The sequence below is a fragment of the Giraffa tippelskirchi genome, chromosome 8, assembly GCF_054371585.1.
Source record: "Giraffa tippelskirchi isolate mGirTip1 chromosome 8, T2T-mGirTip1v1.2.pri, whole genome shotgun sequence".
Taxonomy (NCBI): Eukaryota; Metazoa; Chordata; class Mammalia; order Artiodactyla; family Giraffidae; genus Giraffa; species Giraffa tippelskirchi.
This window is the reverse complement of record NC_137282.1, coordinates 34,369,010-34,389,264: the sequence shown is the minus strand read 5'-3', so window position 1 is coordinate 34,389,264 and position 20,255 is coordinate 34,369,010. Positions and strand designations below refer to the sequence as shown.

The window sequence follows — 20,255 nt, the reverse complement described above, 5'->3', positions numbered from 1 at the left end:
TTATACATACTATCAATAGTGTATATGCATCAATCCCAATCTCTCAATTCCTCCCACCACCCTCTTCCTCTTTGGTATCCATACATTTCTTATCTAGGTCTATCTCTGTTTCTGCTTTGCAAATAAAATCATGTGTACCATTTTTCTAGATTCCACATATATGCATTGATAAATGATACTTTTCTCTTTCTGACTTCCTTCACTCTCTATGACACACTCTGGGGCCAGCCACATTTCTACAAATGACCCAATTTCATTCCTCTTTATGGCTGAGTAATATTTCATCATATTCATGTACCACATCTTCTTTATCCATTCCTCTGTTGATGGACATTTAGGTTGCTTCCATGCCCTGTTTATTGCAAACAGTGCTACAACAAACACTGGGGTGCATGCGTCTTGTGTAATTATGGTTTTCTCTGGGTATGTGCCCAGGAGTGGGAGTGCTGGGTCATAAGGTAGTTGGAGGACTTCTCTGGGGCCTCAGTGGGAAAGTATCGGCCTTCAATGCAAGAAATGTGGGTTCTATCACAGGATAGAAAAGATCCCCTGGAGAAGGAAATGCAACACACCCCAGTATTCTTGTCTGGGAAATACCATGGACAGGGAAGCCTGGCAGGCTACAGTCCATGGGGGTCACAAGAGTCAGAGATGACTTAGCAACTAAACACCACCACCAGGGGAGTTGTTGCTTTAGCTTTTTAAGGAACCTGTACAGTTCTTCATAGTGGCTGCATCAGTTTACATTCCCACCAACAGTGTAAGAGGGTTCCTTTTTTCCACACCCTCTCCAGCATTCATCTTTATAGATTTTTTGATGATTTGTTTTTGATGGATTGTTTTTTATTTTCTGAGTGGTGTGAGATGATGCCTCATTGTAGTTTTGTTTTGTCTTTCTCTAATAATTAGTGATGCTGAGCATCTTTTCATGTGCATCTTGGCCATCTGTATGACTTCTTCAGAGAAATATGTAGTCAGGTCTTCTGCCCATTTTTTGATTGGGTCATTTGTTTTTTGTTTTTTATATTGAGCTGTATGAGCTGTTTGTCCATTTTGGAGATAAATCCATTGTCGGTCGCTTCATTTGCAAATATTTTCTCCCATTCTGAGGGTTGTCTTTTCATCTGGTTTATTGTTTCCTTTGCTGTGCAAAAGCTTTTAAGTCCTATTTGTTTGTTTTTATTCTCAGTACTCAAGGAGGTGGGTCAAAAAAGATCCTGTTGTGATTTATGACAAAGAATACTCTGCCTATGTTTTCCCCTAAGAGTTTTATAGTATCCAGACTTACATTTAACTTTTTAATCCATTTTGTGTTTATTTTTGTGTATGGTGTTAGGGAGTGTTCTAATTTCATTCTTTTACCTGTAGCTGTCCAATTTTCCCAGCACCACTTATTGAAGAGACTGTCTTTTCTCCATTGTATGTTTTTGCCTCTTTTGTCATAGATTAGGTGCCCATAGGTGTGTGGGTTTATCTCTGGGGTTTCTATCCTATTCCATTGATTGAAATTTCTATTTTTGTGCTAGTACCATATTGTCTTGACTACTGGAGCTTTGTAGTATAAAGTCTGCATTCAGGAGGCCTGATTGCTCCAGCTCTGTTTTTCTTTCTCAAGATTGCTGTGGCTATTCAGGATCTTCTGTGTTTCCATACAAATTGTAAAAAAAAAAAAAAAAAAAAAAAATTCTAATTCTGTAAAAACATGATTGGTAATTTGATAGAGATTGCACTGAATCTGTAGATTGCTTTGGATAATATTCTCATTTTCACTCTATTGATTCTTCCAATCCAAGAACATGTTATATCTCTCCATCTGTTTGTGTTATTTCTTTCATCAGTGTTCCATAGTTTTCTGAATACAATTTGTTTGCCTCCTTAAGTAGGTTTATTCCTAGGTATATTATTATTTTTTGGCAATGGAAAATGTGATTGTTTCCTTAATTTGTTTTTCTGATCTTTCATTTTTAATATATAGGCATGCAAGAGATTTTCTGTGTGATTTTTGTATCCTTCAACTTTACCAAATTCAGTGAATAGCACCAGTAGTTTTCTGGCGGCATCTTTAGGGTTTTCTTTGTTTAGTATCACGTCATCTGGAAACAGTGACAGTTTTACTTCTTTATGAGTCCAATTCTTTTTATAGTACTTCTTTTTCTTCTCTGACTGCCATGTCTCAGACTGATTATAATGACCAGGGCTTCCCTGGTGGCTCAGCAGTGAAGAATTCATGTGCCAGTGCAGGAGACGGAGGAGATACAGGTTTGATCACTGGGTCAGGAAGATCCTCTGGAAATGGAAAGGGCAACTCACACCAGTATCCTTACCTAGAAAAACCATGGACAGAGGAGCCTGGCAGGCTACAGTCTTGTTGTTTTATAGTCACAATGTCCTGTGCGACTCTTTGTGACCCCATGGATCGCAGCACTCTAGGCTTCCCTGTCCCCCACTGTCTCTCAGAGTTTGCTCAAACTCCTGTCCATTGAGTCCGTGATGCTGTCTAACTGTCTAACCTGCTGCTGCTCTCTTCCCTTTTTGCCTTCAGTTTTTCCCAGAACCAGGATATTTGCCGATGAGTCAGTTCTTTGCATCAGGTGGTCAAAGTTTTGGAATTTCAGCTTTAGCATCAGTCCTTCCAATGAATATTCAGGACTGATTTCCTTTAGGATTGACTGGTTTGATTTCCCTGCAGTACAAAGACTCTCAAGAGTCTTTTCCAGCACTACAATTTGAAAGCATCAATTCTTGATCACTCGGCCTTCTTCATGATCCAACTCTTAAATCCATACATGACTACTGGAAAAAACCATAGCTTTCACTATATGGAATTTTGTCAGCAAAGTGACGTCTTTGCTTTTTAATATGCTGTCTAGGTTGGTCATAGCTTTCCTCCCAAGAAGCAAGTATCTTTTAATTCCATGGCTGCAGTCATCATCTGCAGTGGTTTCTAGAGCCCAAGAAGAGAAAATCTGTCACTGGTTCCACTTTTTTCCCCCTTCTATTTGCCATGAAGTGATAGGACTGGATGTCATGATCTTAGTTTTTTGAATGTTGAGCTTTAAGCCAGCTTTTTCACTCTCCTCTTTCACCCTCATGAAAAGACCCTTTAGTTCTTCTTCAGTTCAGTTCATTCGCTTAGTCATGTCCAACTCTTTGCGACTCCATGGACTGTATGGTCCATGGAATTCTCCAGGCCAGAATACTGGAGTGGGTAGCCTTTCCCTTCTCCGGGGATCTTCCCAACCCAGGGATAGAACCCAGGTTTCCCGCATTGCACACAGATTCTTTACCAGCCGAGCCACCAGGGAAGCCTCAAATGAGAACGATCAGTCGTGTACAACTCTTTGTAACCCCATGGAATGCAGCACTCCAGGCCTCCCTGTCCATCACCAACTCCTGGAGTCTACCCAAACTCATGTCCATCAAGTCGGTGATGCCATCCAACCAACTCATCCTCTGTCTTCCCCTTCTCCTCTTGCCCTCAATCTTTCCCAGCATCAGGGTCTTTTCAAATGAGTCAGCTCTTTACATCAAGTGGCCAAAGTACTGGAGTTTCAGCTTCAACATCAGTCCTTCCAATGAACACCCAGGACTGATCTCCTTTAGGATGGACTGGTTGGATCTCCTTGCAGTCCAAGGGACTCTCAAGAGTCTTCTCCAACACCACAGTTTAAAACTATCAATTCTTCGGCACTCAGCTTTCTTTATAGTCCAACTCTCACATCCATACATGATCACTGGAAAAACCATAGCCTTGACTAGACAGACCTTTGTTGGCAAAGTAATGTCTCTGCTTTTTATTATGCTGTCTATGTTGGTCATAACTTTCCTTCCAAGAAGTAAGAATCTTTTAATTTCACGGCTGCAGTCACCATCTGCAGTGATTTTGGAGCCCAGAAAAATAAAGTCAGCCACTGTTTCCACTGTTTGCCCATCTATTTGCCATGAAGTGATGGGACCAGATGCCATGATCTTAGTTTTCTGAATGTTGAGCTTTAAGCCAAATTTTTCACTCTCCTCTTTCACTCTCATCATGAGGCTCTTAAGTTCTTCCTCACTTTCTGCCATAAGGGTGGTGTCATCTGCATATCTGAGGTTATAGATATTTCTCCTGGCAATCTTGATTCCAGCTTGTGCTTCCTCCAGCCAAGCATTTCTCATGATGTACTCTGCATGTAAGTTAAATAAGCAGGGTGACAATATACAGCCCTGACATACTCCTTTCTCAATTTTGAACCAGTCAGTTGTTCCATATAAGGTTCTAACTGTTGCTTCTTGACCCAAACACAGGTTTCTCAGGAGACAGGTCAGGTGGTCTGGTATTCTCATCTCTTTAAGAATTTTCCACAGTTTGTTGTGATCCCCACAGTCAAAGGCTTTCTCATAGTCAGTGAAGCAGATGTTTTTCTGGAATTCCTTTGCTTTTTCTATGATCCACTGAACGTTGCAATATGATCTGTGGTTATTCTGCCTTTTGTAAACTCAGCTTATACATCTGGAATTTTTCAATACACATACTGTTGAAGCTTAGCTTGAAGGATTTTGAGCATAATCTTACTAGCGTGGGAAATGAGTGCAATTGTCCAGTAGTTTGAACATTCTTTGGCATTGCCCTTCTTTGGGAATTGGAATGAAAACTGACCATTTATAGTCCTGTGGCTACTGCTGAATTTTCCAAATTTGCTGGCATATTGAGTGCAGCACTTTAACAGCATCATCTTTTAGGATTTGAAATAGCTCAGCTGGAATAGGGAACGGCAAAGAACTCCAGTATTCTTGCCGCGAGAACCCAATGAACAGTACAAAAATGACTACATTCCGTGGGGTTGCAGAGTTGAGCACAACTGAGTGACTAAGCGACTACAACCACATAGTATTATTCTGAGAGATATTTAATTGTGTACATGTGTAATATTACATTTTATACAATTCGAGTAAATCATCCCTTCCAAATAGTTTTGGATCCTAACATTTTTGGGGTTCAAAGTGTAAGAGAAAAATAATTTGAAACTTATTCTTTGACTCTTTGATGTTGGTCCAGATAGAAGTCTTTGGAGGAATAAAATAAAGCGGTGAGGCCTGTTTGGATGAATCTCTATGAATCAGGAAAGTCATGTGACTAGATGTTTAGTCTGATGCTTGAACCGTTCAAGATATGCCCCAGCAGTAAGTCAGCTGAGTCTTTTCAAGTTCGTTAGGAATACACTGCCTTCCGGTAGGGACTTCAGTGCTAAACTACAAGGCCGAACCTTCAGACTGGCTGCGACTCTGGCTCTTTACATGGTGTCTGTTGAGGTTCTTCAGACAGAACTCGCTCAGTGCCTCCCAAGCTGAGGACGCAGCTATAGAGAACACCTGAGCTGGTTCCCACACCCACAGCTCTGAGAGCACTGTTGCCGCTCTGTGTAGTTTAGCCCTTGAGTGTACGCAGCCTGCCTTTGAAATGTTACCACTTTATCCATTTTTCATTTGTCTCTTTAGCTATTGTACCTTACTATTTGCTCTCATTTATAAATATTGACAAATAGGTACTTAATTCTCAGAATGACTGGAGATCAGCAGAATATCTTGGCCCCTTAAGAAGCACATATCTCTGCTTCTGTCATCTGAGGTAAATTCTTCAAAAAAACAAAAATCAGCCTCATGAAATATGAAGCATCTTTTAAGCAGTATAGTGCCCTGTGAATGAAAAATCTCTCCTGAAAAGTCAGCAAGGAGAAGATGGGGGGGAAGTCGAAATTCTAAGCATTTAATATGCATGATCACACCTAGTTTCATAGCAATATTATGTGTATATATTATGATTATTCTTATTTAACAGATAGTAAAAACGAGGCTTAGAAATGGCTCAAAGTTAGAGTGTTAGCAAACCATAATGCCAGTATCAAAATCCAGCTCTTCTCGGATGTCAATTATCCAGCTTTTAGCCATGGGAAAAGTTACTTATCTACTTACCCATTAACAGTCCAGTCTCAAAATGAAAACATACAGCATCTACTCTTGTTAAGATCAGGACATAACAACACGAAGAAATGGGAAGGAAGTCCCATCCTGGGAGGAAAACTATTGTCAATGATGACATCCAACTTTTGTAACTAAAGTAGTTCTCAATATGCCAATTCCTTCTTGGAAGGTAAGCAACAGAGTGTCCAAAATCAGGATTCTGGATTCCTTTTTTTGCCAGAATGCTACAATTGACTTGTTTTCAACTGAGTGGTCTGGTGGATTAGTAAAAAACAATTAGGCTTTACAATCAATGCAAAATGGGTTTTAACCCGCAGAGGCTCTTATTGGCCTGTGGGAAATTAAATTTCTTTGGTGGACTTAGACATTTATAAGATAAAATAATACTTAGCTTTCACATTTATGAAGAAAAACAATAGGTATTCAATAATTGATAGGTATTATTGACAGATTATTATAGTTATTATTATTTACTTAAGTCAGACATTGATTTCTTTACTCCAATTTTTTTTAGAATTTAGCCAGAAACTGACAAGAACATGCATTATTTTGAAAGATGTTTTAGAAATATCATATGTGCATATCTAAGAATACATTTAGTAACATATGTATGTATATTTGGCATTCTTTATAGTTGAACAGAATCCTACAGACCACTAGACTAGATATGCAGGTTCTCCCTATTACACTTTGCTCCAGCTGTCCTCAAAAATTCTTCTAGATCATTAAGTGTTAAATCAGAAATTTCCTCTGTACTACTCATCTTAAACGTGAACGGAAAACTATGATGTGGCCACGCCATGGAAACTGGCAGGCACATGGAAATGAGGGCCTCAGTACTTTCCTGTTTGGTTTAATGCTGTTTTTAATGAAGGTTTCTCAGGGTCTGAAGCTTACATAATTTTATGAGCTGTTTTTAAGTAAAAAGGCGCAAACCTTCAAATAAAAAATTAGGGCTTTGGGTAGCACCTTGGCCTTAGAGCTGATACATCATCAGCTTTGTTTAGAATCTTCCTTGAGATCCAGAGTCTTCATGTTGAAACTTCTTCCCCATTTGTAGAATCTGTTTGGTTCCCTTTACATTACTGATAAATATTACTTACAATGGCTTTGCTGCCCGTATCTTATCTCTCTTAGCACATTGAAGTCCAAGCCCACTTTCCCCATCCTGTTTCCCTCTTCTGTATTTTTCTCTGTCATTACTCATCTTCATTGGAGTAGAGCTGCTTCACGGTGTTGGATTACAGCACGGTGAATCAGCTACATATTTACATACATCCCCCTTTTTTTGGATTTCCTTCCCATTTAGGTCACCACAGAGGACTGAATAGAGTTCCCTGGGCTATGCAGTAGGTTCCTGTTAGTTATCTGTTTTATACATAGTGTCAATAATGTATATACCTCCTACCTCACCTAGTCACCTATTGAAGATTCCTAATCTTTCTCACTAAAGCAGTCATCACACTAGCCCTGCTTCAGTTATCTGGACTTGTACCATCCATTATTTTACAGGAACTCTAATCTAATGTGTATTAGATTTTCAGAATCTCTCTCTCTCACACACACACACATACACATTTGAGCATTTTCCTTAAAAAATGTATAAATGTTTTCTACAAAAATGAGGAAAAATATGCATATGAGTACATATGAATTGAGGGAGTGTGTACAATCGGACCCAACCATCCTGTATTGTAGGCATTGCGGTTATGGGCAGATAGAGATACGGTCTGAGACTGGGAATATCAGACCCCGTTAGTGCCCCTTATGCCAGGGTTTCCCAGGCGGCGCTCGTGGTAGAGAATCCTCCTGCCGGTGCAGGAGACAGAGGTTGATGCCCTGGGTTGGGAAGATTCCTAGAGTAGGAAATGGCAACCCACTCCAGTATCCTTACCTGTAAAATCCCATGGACAGAGGAGCCTGGCAGGCTACAGTCCATGGGGGCACAGAGTCAGATACGACTGAGTGACTGAATGCGCACACACACACACACACACGCACGTGTGCACGCGCACGCGCACACACACACATGCCAGGCTAAAGGCCTTAGACATTTCACTGAAGGCTGGGAAGGTCAATCGGTTTTTCCATGAGAGCTGATCAACAGATACGTGATAACAAGATCTCCAGTGACAAGTTGGAAGCATAGCTTGAGAAGAAGGGAGGTGAAAAGACAGGCTGGTTAGTCTATAGTACCTATAACTAAAGGTCCAAGGGGAACTGTGTGCATGAGGAAAAAAGAAAAACAGAAACATTCTTAAGGGATAACTTGGTAGAGCTTGTATACTGATTAGAAGCAGAGAATGAAGGAGGAGGAAATGAAGAAAATTAAGTTATATATATCATGTTTCTATCTTGAGGATATAATTGGATGATGGGTGAGTGGTATATGGAACTTGGTGAAAAATGTGCAGTTTTATAGGTAAAGGGAAACTTTCGTGGGAGCCTCGTTGGAGTTTGTGTATGATTGAGATACTTGTCTACAGTATGTGACCTCAGTTGGACATGCTTTCAAATGACTTTAAATTGATTCAGAAAATTCTGGCCCTCTTCTTTGTAGCTTTCATGGTGGCTCAGATGGTAAAGAATCTGCCGGCAATGCAGGAGACTCAAGTTCGATCCCTGGGTCAGGAGGAGCCCCTGGAGAAGGGAATGGCAACCCACTCCAGTACTCTTGCCTGGAGAATCCTGTGGACAGAGGAGACTGGTGGGCTCCAGTCCATGGGGTTGTAAAGAGTCAGATACGGCTGGGCAACCACTTTTCTCTGTAGTACTTCCATTGTGTAGAATAGAGATTAGTTCACAATCTCTGTTGTAAAATGTTTGCGCTACTTTTTTAGGAACCCAGAAGCCTCATGCTCTGGGCTCATAACAAGGAGTTTGAACTTGAAGTTGTTTTTCTTCCTGCTAAGGATAAGACTGATGCTCAAAACAGATTAGCCAAGAGCAAGGCCTCTCCTATCCATCATATCTCAAATTAGACTAAACTATTTCTCAAGTTGGTTGTCAGAATGCTTACCTGAGTGGTTCAAACTTCTGCGGAAATGCCTTCATTGTACTATTTTTTAGTGTTAAGCTCTGGCTGTATTAAAGATAGATTCACTAAATGGACATGGGAAGAATGCTCACAGTTTTGCTACTGTTGAAGACATTGCCCATTCTCCTGTTCCCTGTCATTTGTAAGAAGTGCCCAGGGAACACATTACTCCTTGACTTCAGCACTGGAAAACTCTGATTCTCTTACAAAGCAGGTTTGATATTTTTGATCAGAGAATGGAAAGTATGTAACTCAGTTGAATAGTATGTAACTCGGTTTGTTTTTGCCTGAATTCTCAGAGTTAGAATTTGTGAACAAAGGTAATAACCACATTTAGTTGAAGTTAAATTTCACATGGCAACCCACTCCAGTATTCTTGCCTGGAGAATCCCATGGACGGAGGAGCCTGGCGGGCTGAAGTCCACGGGGCTGCAAAGAGTTGGACAAAACTGAAGCGACTGAGGCCAAACACAGCACAAAACCCCAAACTTAAGACACACCTGTTTTATCCAGTTATTATTCCAGCTTTCAAAAGTACGCTAAGATACGTGTTTCCTTTATAATAAAAGGTTTGAAAATTTTCAGAAGTGTATAGGTTCTAAATAATAGATGAGTAAATCATCAAAAATTCATTAATTGTATATTTGCTTACAAGTGATCATACTTATATTTTTATTTCACTGTTTTCTACCTGAACTCTCAAGAAAGAAATAACTTGATTGGTAAATACAGTGAAATCATTCCCTCAGAATTTTGTTATTTGGAAAATTTTTAATTGTTTCTTAATTATAAAAAATAGCTTTCCATTAGGATATGGCTTTGCTTTCATCAGTTTTTCTATAATAAAATGAGATAATATACTGACACACAAGGCCATTATATATATATTTCCTTCCATTACATTCTTTTTAGACTACACCCATGTTTGTGCTTTCACCTTTGCCATTCATTTCTAATTCTTTCATTGGCCTGTGAAGCTTGGAGAAATTAGGTGTTTGTGGTTCAGATTTGTGGTAACAGCTCAACGTGCTTACCTTTCCTGGAGGTATTGGAAGGCTTACTTTTGGGCCATAGGTTATAGCAAAATGCTACACAAGAATATGTGGGAGTTGGAATTTGTTCTATGAAGTATGGTAACAACATCAGAGGAAGCAATTACATACAAGACTGTCCCGTTTATGAAGAGAATGAAGACGTCTATAAGGAATTGTTGTTACTTGGTCGCTAAGTCTTGTCTGACTCTTTTGTGGCCCGATGGCCCCAGGCTCCCTGCCAGGCTCCTCTGTCTGTGGGATTTCACAGGCAAGACTGCTCTGTAGTGGGTTGCCATTTCCTTCTCCAGAGGATCTTCCCGACCCAGGGACTGAACTCATATCTACTGCATTGGCAGGCATTGGCAGGTGGATTATTTACCGGTGAGCCAACTGGGAAGCCCCTATAAGGTATAGCAAGACAGAAAAGAGATCTTAGAATGGTGTATTAGTCTGCTAGGGATGCCATAGAAAATATCACAGAGAGAGTGCCTTAAATACCTGGATGTATTTCCTCACTGTTCTAGAGTTGGAAGTGCAAGATCCAGGCACTGTCAGGGGAGGTTTCTGGTGGGGCTTGTCTCCGGCGTAGCTGGCAGAGTTCTTGCTGTATCCTCACGTGGCTTCTCTGTGCGTGCACGAAGAATGAGACAGGGAACAAGAGAGAGATCAGAAAAGATCAATCTCTGGTGTGTCTTCCTCTTGTAATAACACCACACCTATTGGATTAGGACTCTTTCGACCTCATTCATCCTTTATTATCTCCCTAAAAACCCTGGACTCCAAATACAGTCACATAGAGGGTAAAAGTCTCAACATGAATTTTGGAGGGACACAGTCCAGTCCATCCCAGATGGTAAGACGACAGGAAACAGAAGAAACAACTCTATTTTGGTGTCTTGAATTTTGTGCCCCCTTGAGGTTGTCTGACTCTGAGGCTCTCACTTCCTGGCACAGGAGGCTGCAGGGAGCAGAGAATAATGCCTCGTAAGGGAGCTCAGTAGCATCATTTCCTTTTCCCAAGTTTTGAACAAGAAATTTTGAACACTTTATATCTATTTGCCTTTCCATTTTGATTCCAAACAGCCGGAGGGTGTTGATTATGTATATAATCCTTTCAATCAGATTTATACCAAAATTTACCTACTGCATTTTCATTGCAAAATACATATTCCACCCTCCAATGAAATTCAGCCAATTTAACCCTTGTGTTATGCTTTTTTAATAGCACCATTTATATGTTTTTAGTTTATTCCACATTTTTGGACTGATATCCTTAAAATAATTTTCATCAGGTGTGGATCAAAATTTCACAATCCAAAATACATCTGTATTAAATCCTTTCATTAATTTTTAATCAATAAAAATTTTAATGTATTTTCAGTCACTTTCTTTTGGCATTAATTTTATTAATTTTGCCAGATCTAGTTTTTTCCAGGTCTCAAATTTGCAAATTTCAATTTTACCAACAAGATATATTTCATTTAGTTGTTTTGTTTGTGGAATTTATTATTTACCAAGAGTTTTCTAGCAGAGCAAAAAAAGGTAAAAGCTGATTTTTTTTTTTTTTACCGTAACACGACTAAGATTATTGTTTCAAATTTTAAAAATACAAAAGTAATTGACAACCACATAATTTAAACAAATAGAAATATGAGGCTATTTTATAGTTTATGGGTGAGCAAATTTGATAAGCCTTTGGAAAGTAATTTTCTGTGTCTGTTTAAAGTAACAATAAACAACTATAATTCAGCAATTTGATTTCTAAGAATCTCTATAGAAATGATAAGTAGGTAAAAATGTACATGCAATATTATCTTTAATAGCACAAATGTTGAAAAACTGTAAATATCCATCATGCTAAGGAAAATAAATTTGGTTAGTTCATATGCTGAAATTACATCCATCCATTAAATGAGAGATATAAACCAGCAACTCCTTCTGAGGAATTGCTGTCGAGTGGGTATAAAGTTTCAGTTACGCAAGATGAAAGATTTCTAGAGATGTGGGTACAATACCATCTGTACAGAATCGTACACTTAAATTTTGCTAAGAGGGCAGATCCCATGTTAAGTGCTCTACCACACTTAGAAAAATGTAATAAAAGTACAGATGGAACCTCTTAGAAAGTTAATCTTGATATATCAACTTTGCTTTGGTAGAGGTACGATGGGTATTATTTTTCTAATGAAAATTAAGCTAAAGACAGATTTTCAGTGTTTGGGAATGAAAGTCATTCCTCATGAATGACTCATTTAATGGATGATGTCATTAGTGGTGTTCATCAAATATTTTGGTGCAAATGGACTGAGATTCCCTACAGTCATTGAATTAAGTGTAAATTTGCCCCTTGATTCGGTGCCTGACATGAGTGGAAGTGACATAATACATTTGGGTGGAACCTTAACATTCAGTGCATGGTTAGCCATAATGCCTTCTTTCTGCCTAGGCAATTGTAACACAAATATAGAGTCAACTTCTGCATGAATAACATACACCTGTGATTTTAAGCCCCTGAGAGTAGGGGATTATTTTTTACTTACAGCATACTCTAGTTTATTCTGTGCTGATCTTAAAGGTTTTAAACATACTCTTACCCCTGGGCTTGTAATAGATTTGGAGCTATTTTGAAAAGTCTTCTGTCTCTTCTTACTTTCCTAACTCAATCTAGTGTATATCTTGCCAGCATACAACAACACACTCTTGTCAGTTGGCTTTATTAGACCAATGAGATGAACAGTTTAGTATGATTTAATGTAAGCTCTTTTATCAGTCCTTATTTATTAAATCGGCAGGAGTAAGATAAATACCCATCGCATCTCTGATCATTTTACCCATTAATTTCCAACTCATCAGGTGTACCCTTCTATGTAGGGTCTTTGATACTTTCCAAAGTGCTACCATAATTGGCTTAAACATATGAACACAACAGAAAACATTACTGTTACTGTCTTTTCTGTGATGCAGGATAGACTTGATAAGTTGACTGTCTTGTTCCCATCTTAGCATATGTCAGTTTTATCAATAGGCAAAATGATAGAATTTGGACACTAGAGTAAAATGTGTTACTATGGTAGTGTCTCCCAAATGAATTCTGTGTGGAAGTTTGGGGCTTTTTTTTCTAAGAAGGGAAATGTAACCATATACCTAGTACTCTCCTGGGAGGTCCCTTGGAGCCTCTAGGGCAAAACTCTGTAGAATCTGTGTCTTTGTCTTTCATAGAATCTGTCTTTACAGATTCCAAACTTTTCTGTGATGGCTGGCAAGTGACCATGGAATGGCTCTCAGTCAGGGGCTTCCATCAATAGCTGGAAGCTAGGCAATTCAAAGGGGCCAAAAACATGTGTTTATTGCTTTGATTTTTCAGCCTTACCTAAGTGCTGGCTTTGATTCTAAATACTTTGCATGCGTTGATTTAATTCTCAACAACTCTCTGAGATAGAAGACATTATTTTCTCAATAAGTAAACTGAGGCACTGGAAAATAATTTATCTTTGGTTATATAATTGGTAAATGGATTCAAACCCAGGCAGTCTGAATATAAAGGAATGTTCTCAACCAGCATGTTGCATTGCCATTCAAAAAAAGTCATCGAAGGCAAGCATTATTACACAGTCAGTGTTCAGAGAAAAGGAAAGAGGCATACCCTGAAAGACTGGTGGAGTTCACCAAGAAAAAGGGAACACTGACATGTCATCCTAGGGATGTATTTTACACATGACAGGGGAAACACAGGGACCCAAACCGGTGTGAGTGGTAGATTCTGATCTCAGCTGACTAGTGCAGCCTGATGACAAAAGTTATGTATCAAGAGAGATGCCATTAGTTCTGCTTAGTGGTGTATAAATGTACAGCGTTACTCATTACATTGCAGATTTAGACTGTAATCACTTTGTAATATAATAAGTTATACCTGTTTCTTGTGTTCTGTTCTGAAAGTTTAAGTAGTCTGTAATAATGGAAGTAAGACTGTTGCACCTAGACAGGAATCTTAATGCTAAACTATAGCACTATAGCATCTCAGTACAGATGATTAGGTGAAAGTGACAGGGTGGACACATGATTTCTATTTATTCATTGTTGCATCCCCAGCCTAGCACAGTGCCACGTGAATTAAGGCAGTAGTTATAACGTTATTCATTTTCCAGTAAACTCTCTGCTTTATAAGGATCACACATGGAAAAAGAACAGCTTTCTTATCATAAGGAAGATTTTTGTTGTGTGTGCATGCTAAGTTGTGCCTAACTCTTTGTGACCCCATGGACTGTAGACAGCCAGACTCCTCTATCTATGGGATTTCCCAGGCAAGAATATTGGAGTGGGTGGCCGTCTCTTTCTCCAGGAGATTGTCCTGACCCAGGGATCAAACGTGCGTCTCCTGCATTGGCAGGTGGATTTTTTTTTACCACTGAGCCACCTGGGCAGCCCTACAAATTCCAAAAGAAAGTAGTCAGATGTTGCTGTGTCACACATGACATGCAGACCCTGGGGCATCACTGTTACCCCAAGAACCACGATTACTCTTAGGCTAATTGATCTTCACTATGACAAAATGCCCACCAAAGAGGAATTGTACACTATTGCTGGATTAGAGGGAGAAGGCAATGGCGCCCCACTCCAGTCCTCTTGCCTGGAAAATCCCATGGACGGAGGAGCCTGGTCGGCTGCAGTCCACGGGGTCGCTAAGAGTCGGACACGACTGAGCGACTTCACTTTCACTTTTCACTCTCATGCACTGGAGAAGGAAATGGCAACCCACTCCAGTGTTCTTGCCTGGAGAATCCCAGGGACGGGGGAGCCTGGTGGGCTGCCGTCTATGGGGTCGCACAGAGTCGGACACGACTGAAGCGACTTAGCAGCAGCAGCAGCAGCTGGATTAGAGCACTGAGTATTCATTTATTTTCCCATAAGTTTCCACCTTCAATTTTTAAGTTATTTATTAACAACTTATTCGGTAATATTTGTGAAAACATTAATAGTTCTCACGTCACATCACTTTGATACTGACTCTTCTGTCTGCCCCTTCGGTGTTTAAGAACGAATGTGTTTACACTGCTTCACCTGGATAAGCCTGGCCACTGTCTTATTTAAGGTCAGCCCCAGGAGCAGATGGAGTTGCATCCACTGCCTTAATTCCCACTTGCCATATAATTAAACATTCACAAATGTGGGGGGTTAGCATTTAGATATCTTTAGGAAGCCATTATTCTGCCCACCAAAATATATACTAAAAAAAAGAAAATATTTGTTTAAATAGTTATTTATAATTTAAGTCACTTTTTATTCCTTCCTGTAGATCAGGGCTTCCATCTACTGCTGCTGTTCTTTAGGACTAAGAGATCTTTGAACACTTCTCATGCTGCTAGTTTACTGGAATATGACTCTCTCAGATGTTTGATGGTATGAAGCTGTACTTATTCTCCATTAAAAAAAACAACTATATTTTGCTTTGGGGATTGCTGATTAACAATGTTGTGGTAGTTTCGGGTGAAGAGAGAAGGGACTCAGCTATATATATGCATGTATCCATTCTCCCCCAAATCCCCCTCCCATCCAGACTGGCACATAAAACATTGAGTAGAGTCCCACGTGCTATACAGTAGGTCCTTGTTGGTTATTCATTTTGAATACAGCCGTGTGAAGGATGTTTTCATTGGATATAGAATTCTAAATTTACAAGTACTTGCTAGTTTATTTTTTCCTACTTGCATCACTTAAAATGACATTCTTCCATCTTCTGGCCTCCATTGTTTCTGAAGATCCTCATCTGTCATTTATATCACTTACCCACTATGTGCAGTATCTTTAATCTCTAGGTTTTAATATTTTAATTTTTTAGAAGTTTTAAGAAGAGGTGCCTAAGTTTGATTTTCTTTGCTGTTTTACAATTTTTGGGTTTCAGTGACCTTCTTAGATTTATGGCTTCATGTTTTTTCGTCAGTTTTAGAAAATTCTCACATTATCTCTTCAAAACTGTTCTCTCTTCATCTGGTTCTCCAATCATACACAAGTTAATTCCACAAATCTCTGAAGCTCTGCTTACTTAACCTGTATACATTGTTCAGTTCAGTCACTCAGTCATGCCTGACTCTTTGCAACCCCATGAACTGCAACACACCAGGCCTTCCTGTCCATCACCAACTCCCAGAGTTTACCCCAACTCATATCCATTGAGTCGGTGATGCCATCCAGCCATCTCATCCTCTGTCGTCCCCTTCTCCTCCTGCCCTCAATGTACATATATGCTTTCAGTTCACACATTTCTGCTGCTTTTCTACAAGTGAGATTATGATGAAATCAAATCAAATATTTATTTATGGTATTTGCATTCTTATATATAATTTCCTATAGAACTTTTCTGTTGATATCTCCTGGCTTTTTTGTCTAGATCCTCTAACATATTTATTCTAATTACTTTGGAGTCCCTATCTGCTGGTTCCTGCTTCTGGGTCATCTGTGGGTCTGCTGCTATTGTTTATCTCCCCCCTCGATTATGAATCATATTTCCTGCTTCTTCCGGTCTCATAATTATCTACTGCATTCCTGCCACTGTATATATGTAAAACAACAGTAAGTACAAAAGTAAATAAAATTCACCAAGAAAGGGGGGCCTGCCTTATCTACACTTATCTACAGATTTTCTTCACCACACAGATTGCTAGTGTAGCAGATCCGTCAGTCCGATCAATAGATGAGGTATTTCTGGACCTTGTTGCAGCTTTATTTGGGGCTCAGTTCCCCACTGGACTGCACTATTTTCAGGGCAGGGTTAGGACTTTTCCTTCAGCAGGGTTTGCAAGGGATCTATGTTGTGTGGTCCAGTCACCAGTTTTCCAAACCATGGTTGATTTCTCTTCTGTTTTTCTGAACAGAACAGTTGCTAGCTTTTTGGATCACTAGGTATGTCTCTGGGCTCTTGAACCTGACTCTCTGCTCCACCCCCAGTGTTAGGAGTTGCATGCCATTGGCAGGAGTTCCGTTCTACTCCAGGCAAGGTGGAGGCCATGTCCATCTGTAGCTGACGTGGCTCAATTTTGATGCTCTCCCAGCATGGTAGGTTGTTGATGTGCATTCAGGAAGACTCTATGTACCTTTGGGAAGAGGGTTACAGTCATCACTTTCAGGTCTTCCCTACACTCACCTGACCCCATGCCTATAGAGAAGGCTCTGTAGGAAGGAACTGGTGGGCAGGGACAGACTTTCTGTCTCTATTTTGAGTCTGAATTCATCTTACAAGCCACAGACAGCTAGGAGAAGCTCATTAAACATATCTGGATTCTCTTTACCCCAGTCTGGTTGGTTCTTTCTGCTACCAGTCTTAAAGGATTGAAGGCAGCCTTGTATCTTGTTTATTTCTGGATTTCAGTTTATCTAGGTTTCTTTACATCAAAATCTCTGGTGGTTTTAAAAACTCTGATCTCACAGCTTTCCCCCAATATTCTCACTGTTAGTTTGGGAGTGCCTACATTTTAACTGAAAGGAAAAATACCCTTTGCTAAAATTTTCCTTTCTCTTTGATGAATTATCAGAGCAATTTTGAAAAAAATGTTATTGCTATTAAAGTTGAAAATAGGTTTAATTCACCTTCACACAAAATGATATTCTATTCTGTGTACATTAGTAGCTGAAAATACAGCAATGGTTCACTGCTTTTATTTTCAAAATGACACTGAATGCTGTTAAATTTGTCACTTTTTTCAGTGTTCAGCCTATTTGCTTTGTATATTCCAAGTATATATCAAAACAGCTACAGTGTACTACATTGTGGGTGTATTTGCACACTTGATTAATATTGAATATAGGTCACCTTAGGGATGTGAACTAACATTTGTGGATGTTGCTATCAGGTGGCAATGCTAACCCTGTAAATATGCATAGTACCTAATTATAACTACTCAGTGTCATGGTGTAGAAAATCATTATGGCTCCAAGACAATATATGCCTTGATAAAAATAACCAAGCAGTATTAGTAAACTGCCTTCTGTTAGAGGAACGTGAACTTGAAAATCCAATAAAGCAAGAATTAAAATATATTTATTTATACATTATCCTGTTATAAAATTATTAAAGGAGATGGAAAAATATCTGATTAAGATGACAGAAATAGAGGGGAATTCAGAGAAAAGTAAACTAGATAGACACAAAGGTACATCACAAAGAAATATAAAATCAAATGCTATATGCTTTGTAATATGGCAAACAAGTTGAACTCTGAGCTGTCTAGTTTTTCACTGTCTCAGCAAGGCTTCCACTTGCAATTAGAGTGGTGGAAAGTATGCATCTAGATTAGATCACAATGGGCAGTTATTTTAATTCCTGGAGCTTTAGATGTTTCCTGTGAAGACAGGTAATTTTAAAACTTTTCGCTCCCAGCCACATACTTTTTGCTTAAACTCCCATTATGTTCCCAACAACTGGTGTTTGATCGATTACTCTTATTAATCCTAGTCTTTTTGTGAGAGCCTTCAATGATTCCTCAAATTCTGGGCACCTCCCTAGAGAAGGAAGCCTCTGAAGTGTTCACTTTCTTACCCAACTTCACCAGCCAAGCTTGGGCTGTACATAGATGCTTCCCTGAGCTCTTGAAACAATGCGTCACGTGCTGTTTTTTCCTTCATCTCTGCCACCCTCACTGATGCTCCAGGATATCTCACCACTCTAACTGAGGCAGTGATTTAAGAGGAGACTTTGAGTTATTTTATAAGGGTGGATTCTCCATGTTCTCAGAATATTTCAGGTGATAAACCCATGTTCCAAGTGAAAGTGAAATTCCCTCAGTTGTGTCTGACACTTTGAGATCCATGGACTGTACAGTCCATGGAATTCTCCAGGCCAGAATACTGGAGTGGGTGGCCTTTCCCTTCTCCAGGGGATCTTCTCAACCCAGGGATCGAGCCCAGGTCTCCCACATTGCAGGCAGATTCTTTACCAGCTGAACCACCAGGGAAGCCCAAGAATACTGGAGTGGGTAGCCTATCCCTTCTCCAGCGGATCTTCCCAACCCAGGAATCGAACCAGGGTCTCCTGCATTGCAGGTGGGTTCTTTACTAATTGAGCTATCAGGGAAGCCCCCCCAAAATCCATCCTCCAACTTGTCCACAAGTACAAAGAATATATTTTGTCACCCTGTCAGGTCAGAAATTCAGTCTCCTCCTTTATGGTCCTCTCCCAGAGAACTTCATGGTAAGCATCTCTTCACCTTCTCTCTGCAGCCTCTCAGACTCGAGGGCGTTGTGTTGTGAATGCGGAAGTTCACGTGTTGTTCACTATTCCTTCCTCTCTCTGCCTCTCACTATCCCCCCCTCCAGAATCTTCTAAAAGATTCTCTCATTTCTTCCAGCCAAAACAAGTCTCTTACAAACAAAAAATACAATTTGATTCTTCAAACCCTCCATCTCTTTCTGTTACTTAGAAATACATTGATCACCTAAAAGACTCTCTAGAATAACCTGAAATGATAGAACTTCCTCAATCTTAAAAGTCCCAAACCCAGTTTTCCCTGTGGATTCTTAGAATTCCTCTAAAAATATTTCTCCCAACACAGCAACAGAACCTCTCGTGTTCTCTTTTACTCCAAATTTATACATTCAGACCCATTTGATTATGCTTTTATGGAAATATCTCCCAATTTTTACAAGGGAGTTCTGTTCCTAATCTTGACTCTCAAGCCATTTTGATGGAAAATTCCTCTTGCTGATTCAGCGAAGCAATCCATAAAACTACACAATTACTTTGTTATCAGAAAGAGTTCTTATAATCACTTCCATTTTCAAGCACTGTTCCTCTCTGACCAGTTTAAAATAGTATAGGCTAGCTTATGATAAAAAACACAATGCTTCTCAACCAATTTTTAAAGAAAGATTTCCATATAAGCATATTAGCTGAAATGCTTTCCCCTTCCTTCTTAAAGGCTTTAACATTAGGACTGACATAAATACCCAGAAAAGCGTGGTCTGTTCCTACGTGTCATCATCCATACCTCTCAAGCTCACTGTACTTGTCTGTGGCATGCTTGGGAGTTACTGGAAGTGAGTTCATTGGGGGTCCTCTCTTGCTTATTTTTATATTTAAAAAAGAACTTAGGCTACAAGCTGCTTTTTATTGTGAGCACTTTGTATAGTAAATCACTGTTCTGTTTCCTCTCTTGCCAACCTCGAGCCCTTAATAGCAAACCATACTCTATCAAGTTTTATCATGGTAAAATAAGCTTTGTTTCTTTCTCTTT

General features: G+C 39.5%; 1 protein-coding gene and 1 long non-coding RNA gene across 27 annotated transcripts in view; one reads left to right on the top strand and one right to left on the bottom strand.

Annotated features, from left to right (window-relative positions):
• The window catches only part of LOC145518172 (uncharacterized), a 1,384,210-nt gene that overhangs the window by 71,400 nt on the left and 1,292,555 nt on the right, over positions 1-20,255 (bottom strand). For 9 of the 26 annotated variants that reach the window (XR_014062699.1, XR_014062715.1, XR_014062702.1 and 6 more), the window contains one exon: positions 10,531-10,657. The exons of 7 other annotated variants lie outside the window; for them this stretch is intronic. The gene's annotated coding sequence lies outside the window, so the exon portion shown is untranslated. Of the gene's footprint in view, positions 1-10,153; positions 10,434-10,510; positions 10,658-10,765; positions 10,991-20,255 lie in introns of those variants that run through there. 10 more of the 26 variants (XR_014062711.1, XR_014062676.1, XR_014062682.1 and 7 more) reach the window with 4 other exon arrangements.
• Positions 1-20,255, top strand: part of LOC145518175 (uncharacterized) — a 134,367-nt gene that overhangs the window by 75,060 nt on the left and 39,052 nt on the right. The window lies entirely within an intron of this gene.